Source organism: Vulpes vulpes, chromosome 5 (assembly GCF_048418805.1).
Source record: "Vulpes vulpes isolate BD-2025 chromosome 5, VulVul3, whole genome shotgun sequence".
NCBI lineage: Eukaryota > Metazoa > Chordata > Mammalia > Carnivora > Canidae > Vulpes > Vulpes vulpes.
The window spans coordinates 51814683-51830294 of NC_132784.1; positions in this window are offsets into that span (position 1 = coordinate 51814683).

The window sequence follows — 15612 nt, forward strand, 5'->3', positions numbered from 1 at the left end:
GGAGCTTTATTTGAAATGAATATTTTTTGAGTGAGAAACAAACTGTTTACAAACAGGGAAACATTAAACTCAAAGTGGTTGGAAATATAGCTTTCAGGAGTTACAGCTCAGCTTAGAAGTCATGACCTCTTAAGTCTCCTGAGAGATGAGGGGCTTCTCTCAGCCAAGCCTGGTCTTGCGCTGGTGCTGGGTTGTCCTCTTACTGATGTGGATGCTTTGTGTCCCAGGGGTTTCTATCCATCAGACAGAGTGCAGTGTTGGAAGAAGGAAGCCAATATTCTGAAATGTTTTTAGTTGTCTCACTAATAGTTCCCTATCCCCAGCAAAGTAACTGGAGAGAAACCGCATAGTTTTCAGGAATGAAGACACTAAGGTTGGGTTCAGCATGGTTTGGGGAGGTGAACAACAAGAAATCAATGTACACACAGGCAAGGGTAATTGTGTGTGTGTGTGTGTGTCTGTGTGTGTGTGTGTGTGTGTGTGTGTGTGAGAGAGAGAGAGAGAGAGAGAGAGAGAGAGAGAGAGAGAGAGAAAGACGAGAGGGACATTTACCAGTTAACTCACTGAGATATGTCTCTTTTGGGACCACTCCAGAATGTATGTGTTTTGGAACTTTATATGTAATACTCTTAGATTTTTTTAAAGATTTTATTTATTCATTCATGAGAGACACAGAGAGAGAGGCAGAGACACAGGCAGAGGGAGATGCAGGCTCTCCTTGGATAGCCAGATATGGGACTCGATCCAGGGATTCCAGGATCACGCCCTGAGCCGAAGGCAGATGCTCAACCACTGAGCCACCCAGGTGTTAATTATAGTTCTGTACCAATGATCATGGCAGCCACTTTGTTTTCTATTGTTAGATAGATTTTACAAGCTTTTTATTTTACTATTTTGTTCTAATTAAATTGTGTAAGATCACACTCAGGGGTTCCACCTGTTATTCTTCATGTGTATGAATACTTTGTCTATGCTTCCAGGTAAGTACACTGTTTTCTCTTGTGATTGGTTACTAGAAATTTACCTTTATTTTCATTGCACAATTTGATTTGTGTGTAGCTAATTATTTAGGAAGCTGTAAAATCATGCTGACAGGAAGAAAGCTTAAGTTTAGCTTAAGGTCAGAATTAGCATTTTGGGGAAACCAGGACAGTTTCCAGTTTGGGTTATGTGATGTTTTTGTGTTTGGTCTAGGAGTATATTCAAATTGTAGTCCCCTTTTGGGTCTTTATCCCTATATAGGAGATCTATGAGAAAAAGGTGAAGAAGAGAAGAACACTACTTGCCATTGATTATATACATTGAGGTAGTTCTCTTAAAGTTACAAGCTCAAAGAATGCAGTAGAGACAGACCAGAAGAAAAACAGATGCAATTTCATGACTTAAAAGCTTAAATATCCAAAATTTTAGCTCCTGAAAAATAAGGAAGGTGAATATTAACAAAGCCAATTTCTACTCTTTTCAATTGTAAAATCAGCTACCATGTAAAACACCAAAATTTCAATTAAACCAGTATACAGATAAATCCTATCCATGCTCAAATGGTCTCAATACAGGAACTTCTGTCAATAGAAAACAATTATTTCAATTAGTCCTTAATTTTTAATCTCTCACCTATTACTTTTACATGCTCATTTTTTCTTTATACTTGGTTTTATCTCAGCAATGAAATTAGGATAAGATCCCTGATAGTTGCTGATTTAGACAGGGAAAATGAGTCAAAAGTACATTTCCCTTAGGAAAAATGAAAACAAAGATTTGGAAAGGATGTTTCCAGGTTTTGAATTTATAGGATAGGGATTATCCTAAATAATAGGATATTATTATTATATTATTATCCTAAATAATATTTGAAAATGGTAATCTTTATGTTAGAATGTTTTTTAAACAGAACTAGTTGCATAAAATAGAAAGACTAATGTAAGGACATTTTGATTCTGTCCCTACATTTATCATTGTATCTGTGGAGAATGTTTGGCTTGTTAAAAACTAGAGTTGTGGGGGCAGAATGGCTATGTTAACAGAAATATTGTTTTGAGAGCAACAAAGAGGTAAATGTTATAAGAATCTGAGATTATATTTTTGAGACATGCAAAGGATGGGTGATGAAGTCATAGAGCATTGCCATCTTTGTCTGGACCTTGAAGATAGAACCTGAGTTGATTACAACCACATGTTTGGGAGACTCATGTGAGAAGTCTTTTGATATACATGTATCTGTTATGGACTGAATGTTGTATCCACCCAAGATCCATATTATCAGGATTAACAAACACTTTCATTCATTCCAGAGTCTGCTTATCACTTGAACTCCCACTGAAACCAAGCAATTTGGACATTTAAGTATTTTTTCCCATTCCTTTTGAAAGAATGTTAACTTTTAATGATTTGAAAAATTATTAATCTCAAGGCCATTGAGGAATAAAACAATATATAAAAGAAAATACAATAGAGAATCTAGGGAAATACAAATAAAAACCACACTGAGATAACAGTGCATACCTATCAATATCACTGAAAAATGGTGACAAGACGAAATGCTGAAGAGGATATTGAGAAACTAGAACTCACATGCATTGATGCTGGAAATGCAAAATGATGCAGCCACTCAAAATTAACTTAGCAATATTTTAAAGTATACATTTACCATATGATCAGCAATTGCATTTAGGCACTTATTCCAAAGAAATTAAAATTTATATTTCTAAGAAATCTGTGCAAATGAATGTGGTTTCTCACAATAGCCCCAAACTGGAAACAACCCAGACAGTCTTCAGTAGGAGAGTGTTTTAACAATGCTGCATATATCCATGCCATGGAATACTCCTTAGCAGAAAAAAGGAATTAAGTGTTGATAAATGCAACAACTGAAATGAATCTCCAGGGAAAAAATTCTGAGTGGAAAAAAAAACTCAATAGTATATGATTTCATTTATTATGACATGCTTAAAAATGAGAGCATTAGAGAAATGGACACCAGATGAGTGGTTGCCAAAGCTAGGGACAGGGCTAGGGCTGGGGAGAAGAAGGTGAATGTGGCTATAAGAGAAGAACACCTGAAATTTTCTTTGGGCAGGGGGCTCAAACTGTTCTGTATCTTGACTGCATCAATGTGAATACCCTAGTTGTGATGTTGCACTACAGTTTTACAAGATACAAGCCTTGAGGGAAACAAGGCAAAGCATGTACAGAATCTATTATTTCTTACAAATGCATGAATATACAATTATCTCAAAATAAAAGCCGCTTTGAAATGATAAAACAAGAGAAGCAATAAATAGAATTCTGTGCATTCTTATTTTTAAAATATCGACAAGTTGTTTTTTATAAACATTCTTTGAAGATCAAACATATATAAGATTCTATTGCTTACTCCTCTCTCATCCTACCCTACTCCCCCAAAAAAGGGCACCATAATCTTTAATGCAAATCTATAGGATAAATGCAACTGTTCTAATGATAATGGATCTGTATTCCAAACCACACCTCATGTACTCTAATTCCCCAGGTAAGGATCATGCCTCTACACTGGAGGCCTCCTCCATATCTTTTGGGTCACCCTATCTCTTGACAACATTGATGCTTTTGGCACCTCATCTTTCTTTTTGTGGCCATTTGCTCCACTTGTCTCTAAAAGCTGCTTTCTTTCATCTTCTCAAGGAATAGTCACCCTGGGTGACTTTTTTTTTTTTTTTTTTTTTTAAGGTAAAGCAATAGATAATTCTTTGAGTGGACTGGTCTCACAAGAGTACTGGTAATGTCACCAAAGCTCACTTTGTACATTTGGTTTTTAGGAATTGAAAGTAAGCTTTAAGTACTTCAGCGATGCAGCAGTATGATCTTTAAGCTTGAGTTTTATTGTTGGAATTTTTTAAAGACATGCTTTTCTACTGAGAATGTTTGTGAAATTATGTCCTTCTACATAACTAGACCACCTTGGACCTCCACAAGTGGTAGGATTCTCTTGAAACTCTTCTGTTTCAGGATAAACTCTTTGACCTGTCACACACAAGAAAAGAGTACATTCAGCAAGGGCAAGGTTTCCTGTCTCTTGTTTAGTATTACCTGATATGTGGCAGGTGCTTGTGAAATATGTGGATGGCTGGATATATATGTATGAATTATATGCCAAACTCCACTTTTGTGCTATAACCTGATTTCTGAAGCATTAGCCATTCTAGCTCCAGGCTTTCCTTAGTAAATTTGTGGTTTCTATGAGTTACACTGACATGTTTTTAGTTGAAAATGAAGCTATAAAGTCTTTATTAATAAAAACTTCTATTTGTATGTGATTACTGATAAACTATGGTACCAACTATCAATAAACCATAATCTGTGGTTAAAATCACATACTAGCTCACTAAAATTCACAATCATTATCAAAGCATATTTAATAAAGCAGAGATAAGTGTAAGTCACATAACTTGTTAGGATAATTGTATCTAGGTTGTGTTTCTTGTGGTTTTCACAGGTCTTTGAGTATGTTATGCATATGCTATACTGCATCTTCTTTTTTAAATCTCCCTAAATCTCTCTAATTTTCAAGGAAGGACATGATTACAAGTACTTCCCATTTTACATGCGAACATTCAGAACTTGTTCAGGTAAGTTTTCTTAAATGGCAATCACGAGAATAAAAGCCACCAGGACCGAGTTTTTCTTGACATGGTGAATCCTGCTCATTACCCACAAGTACGCACATATGTATAAGCACACACATACACCTATTATGCTTTCATATACCACCGAATGGAATGAAGCCTTGCAAAATGTTTAAATGATATGGCTGAGTGGGATTTGAATGGAGGTAAGAAAAATAATAATTTCAAATTCTGGATGCTATTACTCAATCTGTTGCTCTACAAACACTTTGTTTTGTTGCATTTTCCCTTAGAAAAAATGTTGAGCCTCTTTAGAACATTAGGAAGAATCCTGAAAAAAAAATGAAAAAAAAAAAAAAAGGAAGAATCCTGTTCATCTGCCTTTCCACAATTTTAAGTCATTAAAATAACAACTACCAAAGTGTATTCTGAAATATGTGATTAATTTTTCTTTCTTTTTCTTTTTCTTGTTTTAATAAAGCTGTAAAAGCCGTGAGATTTAACATAGTAGTGAGCTAAATTATTAGAAATGACCTAAGTACAGCAAACAGGTGACATTTGTTACTCTCTGACTCTGGGCCACATATATTCTAACATAACAGTGCTATTAGATAGGCACGTTATCTTCCTTTTGTAGTTGAGAAATTTCAGGCATGGTAAGTTTAATAGAGTGCTGGTAAGTGAGTCACTCAGTTCAAACTCAGTCAGTCTTACTAGGTGATAGCAGTCTTGGCTGGGGACTGCATTACAGGCATGGTACGCATGGCATAAAAATAGCCCTTTTTCATTCCCCTTGATGAAGAAGAGCAGATGGAATACTTTATGTTCCTTAGATATTGATGTCACTGCAAGCAGGAGCATTGGCTGTGAGTTCAGAAAGCAGGTGGTGGGAATGCAAGCTCCTGGAAGCTTATTTCTTACACAGACTTCTGAACTGATAGCTGTTCATGGTCTGCCTCTTGGTGCACAAACCTGCCCTGCTCAGGCACTGAATTTGTCTAGATTCCACAATAGGGTAGAGAGCAATATTGGTACTTACATGCACTCTAGAGATTTCTGGTAGAAAAATTCAAAAGTAAAGTGAAAAATAAGCGTTAGTTTTCTCAGGGATAGTCAGGTACGAATATCCAAACATCATAGATTTGGATACAAAGAAAACAACTTAAAGAATATTAATATTAATTTATTGGAATTATTGAGTATAGCTCAATGACCATGGGTCACTGGGCACCAGACGGAAATCAGCTAGGATGTCTCACTCTCTGTCCCTAATATCATAAGATTTAAGAACATGCCTAGTGTTCTTAACTTGATGAGGTTTTGTAATAACTATTCTTCGGTGCTCATGATTTCAGGCTCAGGTTCTCTAAGAAAGGAAGATCTGTAGAGTTCTAGGAGTCCTTGAGGTCATTTAAGATATCATAGAAGTCAAAATTATTTTCCAAATAATAATAAAGTATTATTTGTCTCTTCCATTAATCTTCCTTGTGAGTATATACTTAAGGTTTCCAGAAACTACATGGCAGTGATACTGCAACAAATCAAATGGAGAAGCTGATCGGAGACTCTAGCTGACCTTAGAGGGATTTACCAAAATGTAAAATAATTACACAAACTCCAGTATGTATGTTTGGAAAATGTGGCTATTTTTTCATAAAAATATTACCTATGTTAACATATTCTTATTTATTGTTATTTTAGATTAAGTATTTTTAAATATTTCCATTTTAATTCTAATACAATAAATATTGATAAATATAAGAGACACAAGAGAAGCCCCTTTAGGGTCCTCAGTCAACCTTAAGAGTATAAAAGTGTCCTTAGAACTGCTGACACTTAGAAGACCTGACCAAGTTTTCTTAGAATAGTTGCTTTCTGCTTTTGTTTTATTTTTGGCACCATAGCTATGTTATTACTTCGGTGTGTTGAACCAGCTTAAAACAAGAGTAAATAATTGTAACTATTTTTGAGTATTTTTTCATCATTAAATATATATATTTCTATATAAAAACATGTTGAATATATACATGTATATGTATGTATGTTTTAGGAACTTCCCATCTTTAACTGTCAGAAGACATCTAGCTGAATACAATTATAACTTATAAAACATATATAGCTTTCAAAGTCATCATATATATTTCAAGTTCCAAAATATGACTCTAGTGAGAAGCATATTTTGTCTAGATGTACATTAATCAGATCATTGACTTGCCAAATATAGAACATAAACCTACCTATATACATACTGACCGAAGCTGATACTGAGTAAAGGAACTTTGACAAAATTTGCAAGCATATATTTTTGAATTTTTAAAATTTTAATTATTTTTTAAAATAATGACTTATAATGACTATTTCAAGAACTAATTTTCTGAAAGAAATGAGAACTAATTTTGATGACTATTTTTATGAGCATACGTAAATATAAACACTTTGTGATTAGTTGAGTATCATACAGATTTGAACTTTTCCTATGCCTGCATATCTAAAGTGTTAGAGTTCTGGGGATAATGTTTGAATTCTATTTCAGGTATATAAAACATAACCTCAGGTCCTCATTGTGACATTCTTTTTTTTTTTTTTTTAAGATTTTATTTATTTTGAGAAAGAAAGTGAGAGAAACAACATGAACAGGAGGAGGGATAGAGGAAGATGGAGAGAGAAATCCCGTATAGACTCCTCTCTGAGCATGGAGCCCAATATGGGGCTTGGTCCTACAACCTTGAAATCATGACCTGCACTGAATTCAAGAGTTGGATATTCAACTCACTGAACCACCAAGGTGTCCCATCCTTGTGGCATTCTTAACACATCATTTTACATTTTGTTTTTGAACATAAGCTGTCATAATTAACTTGATAAAGTCTTTTTTTTGGGGGGGGGTTAAGTATAAAGCAGGAGAACTCTCAAATTCCTTTTCCCTCAATATCACTGAATCCCCCAATTGATTATATCATTAGTAACAATTTAATGTGTAGTAGTTATAAACAAGAATTGCCTATATCACTTCATGAATGTATTTAAGTGGCTAAGTATCTCATTGTATAAATGATGGTGAAATGTAAAATAATAGTAGAAAAAGATCACTATGGTTTGCGTGTTTGTTGAGGTCAATACCACCTGCATTGCTAATAAAAACAGATGCATACTTTGTAGTTCAAATATTTAGTATGATTGATAAACATTATTAGGAAAAATTATTAACTATTAGTATTACTATTAGGAAAAATATTTCCCAAACATCTCTATACTTACTAGCAATATTTATTTGATGTATAAAAGAAATAAAACAGTAATCTTTGTTGATACCTCATGGCAATAAATATAAATATAATTCAGAAAAAAAATATATATATATACTATTTATTAAAATTCAATTTTCCAACATAGTATAACACTCAGTGCTTGTCCCATCAAGTGCCCTCCTCAGTGCCTGTCATCCAGTTGCCCCAATTCCCCGCCCACCTCCCCTTCCACAACTCTTTGTTTCCCAGAGTTAGGAGTCTTTCATGGTTTGTCTCCCTCTCTAATTTTTCCCTGGTCAGTTTTCCTCCTTTCCCTTATAATCTTTTTCACTATTTCTTATATTCCACATATTAACAAAACCATATGATGATTGTCCTTCTCCGATTGACTTATTTTACTCGGTATAATACCCTCCAGTTCCATCCATGTTGAAGCAAATGGTGGGCATTTGTCCTCTCTGGTGGCTGAGCAATATTCCATTGTGTATATAGACCACATCTTCTTTATCCATTCATCTGTCAAAGGGCATAATGGCTCCTTCCACAGTCTGGCTATTGTGGGCATTGCTGCTATGAGCATTGTGGTGCAGGTGTCCTGGTGTTTCACTACATCAATATCTTTGGAGTAAATACACAGTAGTGCAATTGCTGGGTCATAGGGTAGCTCTATTTTTAACTTCTTAAAGAACCTCCACACTATGTTCCAGAGTGGCTGTACCAGTTTGCATTCCCACCAACAGTGTAAGAGGGTTCCCCTTTATCCACATCCTCTCCAACATTTGTTGTTTAATGTATGAGATATTTCAGATAGAAAACTCCTTTTTTGTTGGCATTTTGAAATAACACAGAATACCAGTTTGTCAAATTAGGTTCATAGGAATCAGATGACTTACTTAGTATAAAGCATCACTGATAATTTCATATATACAGGTCATCACAAGGAGCTTACCCAACCCAGAAAAAGGTCTCCAGATTTACCACTACTACTCCCACTATGTCAAATCCTGGCCCACATTTAACATATAAAGTTTATAAATATTTTCACATGTGAAATCTTCAAGTAATGTATATAGTCACTTCATTTATATGGAAAGAAAATATTTTCTTATGAAACAGCACCATTTTAGACTTACATAGCTTACCTGATATTTTTGGGGAAGTTATTCCCATTAATCTGTAATTTCCAGGTTTCTTTGATATAAAGCAGCCAAGACAGACCAGGTACATTCTATTCAAATCATCCCATCAGTAAGGACTCTCCCACAAGACATGCCATTGACTCATTGCCTGGTGGTCTATCATTAGCATGTTTAAAAAGAATAAAGCTGGGTTATCTTTCTTTTCTAAGGTGGTTGCTTTGGTAAAATAAAAGAATGGATTTTTAAACTGCTGCTAACTGCCCCTTATTTCTGTTCATTCTTAAATTGTTTAGGGTTTGGCCAAGTTATATTTACTTATAATTAAAGAATTTGATTCCAGATGTTTCCAAGTTTCTCAGATATGGTACACATTTTGATCTGAGTCATAAATATTTCACATAGAAAATTCCCTTCTTTACATGATTGTGACCCAGATTTTGGAATTTTAGAGTTAAAAAGAAATTTAAAGCCCAGAGACCTTAGACAATTTCCCAATGTTTTGCATATGTTCAGTGGAAATGCCTTCTTCACATTCAAGTCATAAGTCAGGATTATGTCCATTCCACTCCCATAAGTCAATTTGCTAAATCTTATTTGCAGGTTATTTTCACATCAGTTTCCATTATTTATTGCTGCCATTGAGTTGCAACATTACTAAGTATTGTATATTTTAGTAGAAAATTATGTATTATTTTATTGAAACATGAATTTATTGACAGAAAATTAAAGCAGAACATAAGTAGCACATACAATCATCTTGTAAAAAAAAAGTAATGCTATAAAATAACTTTCTCATGATAGAACTTAAATTTAGTTTCAGATAACCATAAAATTTATTTTGAATCACTTCAAATATCTTTAATATGATTTTTCATAAAGTACTGTGTTATAGATTATTATTCTTTATATATAAAAAATGTGGAAGTATATAAATATTGCGTTACCTTTACTGACATGACTGGCAGTGAAATTTATCAATAAAATCCTGAGACGGGGCGCCTGGTTGGTTAAGTGACTGCCTTTGGCTCAGGTCATGATCTCAAGGTCCAGGGATTGAACCTTTCATCTGGCTCCCCGCTCTGTGGGGAGTCTGCTTCTCCCTCTCCCTCTCCCTCTACCATTTTCCCTGTTTGTGCTCCCTCTGTCAAATAAATAAATAAAATCTTTAAAAAAAATCCTCAGATGTATTTGCCACTCCACTTCTTTTTCACTAGGAAAATTAACTCTACCTTTTAGAAACTGAATTAATCAACACTTTAATATACATAATTTGAAATGTTTATAAATAGTTTATGGCACTGACAAAGTGAGATGAACATGCATTGATAAAAATAAACAAGATAAAGGAGTTAAAACTTTATATTTACAATGAAATATTTTATTTTTACAATCTTTATATTTACAATATTTGCAATTAAAAATTTAAAAAAATATCTCATGTGCCATTCCAACCAAAGTTGCTGCCAGTTATTCAAGAGAGAAGACATGAATTTTATGTCTGAAGGACTGCTTATTAAGATTTTGAGCAAAGCATTTTGTAAAGACATAAGGAGCAATCATCAAAGTAGATAATTGAAGTATTGTTAGTACAATGTGCCATCACAGATGTCAGTCCTTTATTACTGTTTACAGAGGAATGTAGTGTTTTTAGAGTGAAAATAAAGAAAGAATGTTTCATGCATTCAACATATTAGAATTTTTTGGATTAATATAATAAAATTCACTGTAGTTTAAACAGATTAAGATTAAAACACACTCAAACATTTTTTCTGTTCTCAAAAATCACCCTCTTCCAATATTTTAAGCATCCAAAGGGAGAATGGATAGAGATAAGATCTGAGAGCTCAATGAGAAAGAGTGTTATTTGTTTTTTTTTTTTTTTTTTAAGATTGATTTATTTATTCATGAGAGACAGAGAGAGAGAGAGAGGCAGAGACACAGGCAGAGGGAGAAGCAGTCTCCATGCCAGGAGCCCGATGCGGGACTCGATCCTGGGACTCCAGGATCGTGCCCTGGGCCAAAGGCAGGTGCCAAACTGCTGAGCCACCCAGGGATCCCCAGAAAGAGTGTTATTTGTATTATGTCTTTGCTCTTATTGCAGTATGAAAATATTTTAAGGAAAAGTTTTTGGGCAGGGATTGGTCTGCCTGTCTTTCTGTTTCTCCTCTTCAAAACAGAGGGTATCCAAGTAGAGATATGCAGTTGTGTGTGTTAGTCCTCAGGTTTTGCTCATTGTGATAACCTTGTTATTACATGGTTCCATGTAAATGGCAGGATTTATATGCAAAAACTACATCCAAATGTCACATGGCGTTCCATTGGAGAGGCTGCTCTCAGTTAATCCTTTCTTCATGTCTTTGGATTACTCACTTTAAGTGATAATGTGGCTGGGTGCCTATCTATATCGCCTGTAAGAGCATCATAGTCTCTTAGCCACTACTATATATCTCTGTAAGCTCCTGACCATTCCAAACTGGTTGTCATTCCAAATATGCCACCATATATGGTAATTACATCCACCCTGCCTCTGACAGTTAAATGTTGCCATCTGGCCTCTGCTCTACTGGGACCCATTAATCCTATTGATAATAGACCATTTTGAAACATCATTTCCAACCATAAGTCCTAACCTGTAGAAAATAATAGTCATTTGAATTAATCAATAATGACAATTTCCTTTTACAAGCATACTTTTTAGACAAGCTGAGAAATTCGAGGGATTAAGACATTTAGACTTCTACTGAGATATCCCCATTTCAAGTATAAGGACTACTCCTTTCTTGGGCCCTCACTTTGGCATGAAGGGATCTGCACAGCCTAAATATGTTGTCTTCTCTGAAATTCGACTGCTCATTCTATTGAGTACTGTGCCTGCTTTCTGCTCTGTCACTTCTCCAGCTGCAGGTGATGAGAGTCTCTTAAAATGTAGTCATAGGAGGCATCTGGGTGGCTCAGTTGGCTAAGTGTCTGATTCTTGATTTAGGCTCACGTCTTGATCTCAGAGCTGTGAGGTAGAGCTCCACATTCAGCGCCACCCTGAGTGTGGAGCCTGCTTAAAATTCTCTCTCTCTCTCTGCCCCTTCCCTCCTTTATCTCTCTCTTAAAAAAAAATGTAGTCATGGATCCCTACATGTCTTGTATAGCTTACTTTAAGATGATAGCTATGTCTTGAAACTCATATCTACTCATTATAATGCATCAGAGGCACTTATTAGCATCCACCACACAGTCCCACAATCCTTAAAAATACCAAGTTGTTCATACCTCTAAAATGTCAAACATAAGGCTCAAGCCAATGGATCCCTTTCTACCCTTTCATGCCTCAATTTAGTGCAGCATAGATCTTCTTCAGGATAGGGCCAGGTGGGATATGCCACATCCACTAGGAATCACTCTACCACAGCCTGAAGCTGAGGGAGCTGCCCCATGGCTGCTCAGTCTGTTGAAATAGCTCTTCACCATGTAGCCATCACAGATGAATGCAGCACCCAGCTCAGAGGCCCTGGCTCCCTACTCTTCTTAATTAGTTCTGTAGATTTTGTTGTAGTTTATTAGAAGGGCCCTTTGATTAATCTCCAGAGATTTTAAATGATTGTACTTTACTAATTTTGATCAGTTAAGTAGGTTTTCTCTGGGGGAGCTCTTTACCACCTTTCCAGAGCTCTGCTTCATCAGGTTGGCTTTGATCCTTTTTTACCAGTCCTGCATGCCATCATTCCCGCCAGGCTCCTGTGTGCTTTACTAACTCCTTGCCCCTACAAACTTCATTAGGGGATAACTTTGGGCCATTAGAGCTCCCTCACAGAGGATCAGAAGTGGCTAGAATTTTATGTTCATTTTCTCCTCCTATGGATGCTCTTAGCTAATGATTACCTAACTTGGAGTACAAACATCCTGCTCATTTGTCTCAAAGAAGAATGACTCCTAGGCCTTATTTACTCCTAGGCCTTCATATAGTGTCAGGCATATTTGGCTTCTCCCACTTCTCTATCCTGTTTCCCATTCACTTGCTAGCATCTCCTGGGAGTACTTTTTAAATAAATTACACACACTTGGATTCTTGGCTCGGTATCTGCCTCTGAGAGAACCCAAAATACAAAAAATATATGTATTTTTATGGTATGCCTATGACTTTCCCAAAGCAGTACATGACAGAAAGCAAGTTCATAAAATAAATGGGCTGTGACAATAACAGGGACAGAACTCAGTATTAAAGTCTTAGTAAAGAAATTCACTTCAAGAGATAATAAGCAGGTAATGGAAATCATTAAATGATTCAACTGTGTGTTAAGTTTTGGTCTGTAGGAAATCCATTTTGTCCTGTAACAATGAAATGATAATTTGCTGTGATGATTTAAAGAGAGAATGGAGATCGGGGAGCCTTCCCACACATAACTGAATTCTGATCATTTGGTTTATGTGTTCCTGAATTGGCAAGTGAAACAATGAGATTCAGGCAATGGGCCTCTATCATGAACCTTCCCCAGTACTTGAGAGTTATCTCTTAGCAATAGAGGGAACATTTCCCCATATTCCAATTCCAGAAACAAGGTAGCATGTATTACACGTACCAGAGTTTCTGGATATTTAATAATCAGAAAGGGAGAGTGGTTCCTTTTAACTCCCATAAGTATTTATTTCTTTTCATTATTATCCAGTAAAACTTGATCCACTTTTGTGTGTGTGTCGTGTGTGTGGATATAGTTCTAATGAAGGGCTCTGTAACAATACGTAGCATAGATTTTATAGCAAACAACTTCTGTTATGAAAAAGGACTTGAAAGAAATGCTAAATAAACTATGTTCAAGCTGTGACGGAGGAAGGGGCTGCACAGGGCAATTAATTGCCAGTGGGTCTGATGCAAATACTGTGTAACACAGGTCTTTTGGCCATGGGGTAGGTAGGGAAGTTCAGTGCAAATAGGACAACAGAGAAATTATCAAAGACTATAGGTTCTTGTGTCCTGTTAATTTTTCAAGTAATTAACTTTTCAGAAGTTATTCTTTGTCAGCAATAATCCTGAATTATATATACAATTGGATAGTAAAGGAGAAATACACCATTACTTTATTTTCAACAATGTGCACAAATTGGATGGTAACTCTGAAACTATTGTTAATGAAGACAGTAATTGAAGAGTCTAAAATTTGAGTAATTATACATGGAGCAATATGGGAGATCTCTGCTATTAAAACATCATGTCAGATTCAAATATTTATGGTGCATTCTTGCATGACTTTCCCCAGGTATTGATTTTCCAAGAAGTTAACTTATAGGACCCCCTAGGATTATATTAATAAGTTTAATTAATATAATTCATCATTAACTCCCTAGTCAGTATGAGTTTCGGCATATTTCTCCCTCATAATTACAAAGTTCCTGATTATGTGTGGGTATGACCTAGTTTACAATTGCTTAGTATTAGAGGATCATGCCATTTTTGCTTGCACATCACCCTTCTAACTTCCATGGTGTTCATATCAGAATCTCCTGAGGAAGTCTCACTTATCCCAAACCACAACAGGCAGTGGCTGTCTCAGCAAATAGTTGGCCTGACTTGCTCACTCATCTGTGGGTGAACCCATGGTTCACCCACAGATCAATCACTAGGAAAGATAATCTATTTCTTATCATTTGGAGTTACACTCTTCTCCATCCTGTTTTCTTGAAGTCTTGTCTTCCTTCTCTGATGTCTCATTTACTCTCTTTTCAATCTAAGCGAAGTACTCTTTCAGAGTCCCATAGAAACAGTTTCTCTTCAACCCATCCCTAAGATAACCTCCTTTGCATCTCAGGATGTGCCATCTGCTATTCTTTATTTACTGCAAGGTTATATAAGCAAGTGACAACTCAACATTAATTTCCATGCTGCATGAGTGAGCCGGAACATCACTGGAGGAGCAGTATAAATAATGTGTTTGACAATGGGGAAAAGAGAAGGCTCTATATGAAATCGAGGTATAAAAACTTTTCTCAAGCTGACTCCACTTAGTGTTACATTAACTTCCTCATAAAAATAGTTTGTCATTAACCCCCCCATCACTATAATTGTGAATAATAGTTATAGCATTCGATATTTAGGGTATATATACATATATGAATTAGTGTATGGATTTATGATTCAAGTAATTATTTTTTGTGAACTGTATACATTTCAACCAGACATTTAATATCAGTAATTCTTCATCCTTTTTATGTCCTTGTACTGTGTAAGTAATCTCATCACGTCTTGATAAAAGTAGGTACATAACTGGATGGGTCCAAAAAGCAATTGTAGTAAAGTTGCCATCTGGCTTCTGCACCTGAAATGAAGTTGGCAGATTTGGACATTGGTTTCTCTATTGCCATATATAAAACTTTTTCATCAAGTCTCATTATCCTTGAGCAGATGACACTGTTGGCCATTTCTTTTTAAATTTTTTTCTCCCCTGGTTTTCATAAAATTATTACTCCTGGTTCTTCTGTGTTACTGGTCATTTCTGGTTCTTTCTTCCTCTCCGTCCTATTATTCTGATTTTACTTTACATTTTTATATTCCCTGGGATTCTCTATTCATGGCTCCTTTTCAGATTTTCCTTTTTTGTAGAAAATATATTTTCAACTGGCTTATGCAAAAAGAGAATT